We start from the raw sequence: 2,013 nt of genomic DNA, 5'->3' as shown, positions 1-2,013 counted from the left end.
AAAGCAAACACAGGGGTTGCAGGAAAGTCACCTCAAAAAAGTGGCCACGGACGAGGATCTACACAAGCCAATTCCACTGTGGCCAGAGTGGGTCGTGGGGCAAGCTTTACGGGAGGCTCCTCTCAAGCATTCTCGGCCGATCAATGGAAAGCTCTTGCGGGATTTATTGGTAACATCAAAATTCCTGATGACCGCTTGAATGGTGGATTGTTGACACCGGGGAATCTAGACATGTAACTTGTCATGCTTCGTGGCTCTTTCATACTCATGAAGTACATAACTGTCTCGTTCGCCTTCTAAACGAAAAATCGGTGATGGCAACAAAGGAGGGCTCGGTCTGATTTTCATCAAAAATAACTCTAAAAAACATTCTTTTGGTTCCCAAATTAAGTTGTAATTTAATTTCGGTAACTCAATTGATTGATCATTTGCAATGCACTGTCCAATTTAATGACTCTATGTATGCTATACAGGACCATTCGAGGATGCTGATTGGAACGAATATTATGTGGGATGGACTATACTACTTTGATGGAGAGGCTTCAGTGCAACATTTAACAACTCATGGGTCTTCTTCAATTTTGGAGTTGTGGCACAGACGAATGGGTCATCCGTTAGAAAAAGTAGTCAAGCTTCTTCCTCCTGTTAATGATCGTAAGGGTAGTTTAAATAAAGCTTGCGAAGTTTGTTTTCGTGCAAAACACCCTAGAGACAAATTTCCTTTGAGTGAGAATAAAGCATTACGAATTTTTGAGAATGTACATTGTGATTTGTGGGGACCGTATAGGCATCCCTCTTCTTGTGGTGCTAGATATTTTTTGACTATCGTGGATGATTTTTCTCGTGCCCTTTGGAATTACTTGCTTGTTGATAAAACTGAGGTGTTTCATAAGTTTATATTGTTTGTTGCAATGGTTGATAGACAATTCTCACAAACAATTAAAGTTGTTCAGAGTGATAATGGAACTGAGTTTAATTATTTGAATTTTTTTTTTAATACATCTGGAATTTTATTTTGAACTTCTTGTGTGGGAACTCCACAACAAAATGGGAGAGTAGAACGAAAACATAAATATATTTTGAATGTGGGGAGAGCGTTGCGATTTGAAGCTAATTTACCAATTTATTTTTGGGGGAGAGTGTGCTTGTGGCTGCTCATTTAATTAATGTCACTCCCTCTACCTTGTTGCAGAATAAAACTCCTTATGAATTTTTGTTTGGCACTTCTACCATTTATAACACCATCCGCACTTTCGGTTGTCTTTGCTCCCGTAGCCAAGATGGTCATAGTTCGAGCCTTTCTTGCTATAGCAGCTTCAAAAAATTGGGAAATCCATCAAATAGACATCCACAATGCTTTCTTACAGGGTGATCTTGACGAGGAAGTGCATATAAAACTCCCTCCAGATTTTGAATCCTCTAGTCCTAACAAGGTATGTCGCCTCCGCAAGTCTCTCTATGGTCTGAAAGAAGCACCACAGTGTTGGTTTCCTAAACTTGTGTCTGCCTTAAAAAAGTACGGCTTTTTGCAATCCTATTCAGATTATTCCATGTTTACTTATACCAAAGGAGATATTCAAATTAACGTCCTTGTGTATGTTGATGATCTAATTATCTCTAGGAATGATTTCGCTGCTTTAAGGGCTTTAAAAGCTTATCTCAGTGATTGTTTTCACATGAAGGATCCAGGTTCCCTAAAATATTTTTTGGGGATTGAGGTAGCTCGAAGTTCATCTGGATTATTTCTCTGTCAACGAAAATATACACTAGACATTATTTCTGAGGTAGGATTGTTGGGAGCTAAACCGGCACACTGTCCTATCGAGCAAAATCACAAGCTTGGCTTAGAAAATGGAAAGCTTCTGTCTGATCCTGCATCTTATAGGCGACTAGTGGGCAGACTTATTTATTTGATTGTTACCTGTTCAGATCTTGCTTATTCGGTTCATATTCTGTCACAATTCATGCAGGAGCCGAGAACTGAGCATGGGGAGGCAGCCTTACGAGTAGTAC

At 39.5% G+C, this 2,013-nt stretch overlaps 1 long non-coding RNA gene across 1 annotated transcript; it reads left to right on the top strand.

The window, feature by feature from the left end:
- The first annotated feature begins 299 nt into the window (after positions 1–299).
- On the top strand, positions 300–845 carry LOC141705708 (uncharacterized). Its single transcript, XR_012568458.1, has 2 exons — positions 300–393; positions 474–845. It is a non-coding gene; the product is annotated as an uncharacterized LOC141705708 (long non-coding RNA).
- The last annotated feature ends 1,168 nt before the right edge of the window (positions 846–2,013 follow it).

Source organism: Apium graveolens, unplaced genomic scaffold, assembly GCF_009905375.1.
Source record: "Apium graveolens cultivar Ventura unplaced genomic scaffold, ASM990537v1 ctg9251, whole genome shotgun sequence".
In the NCBI taxonomy this organism is placed as follows: domain Eukaryota; kingdom Viridiplantae; phylum Streptophyta; class Magnoliopsida; order Apiales; family Apiaceae; genus Apium; species Apium graveolens.
Note: the sequence above shows the minus strand (reverse complement) of the source record. Positions and strands in the feature narration are given on the sequence as shown.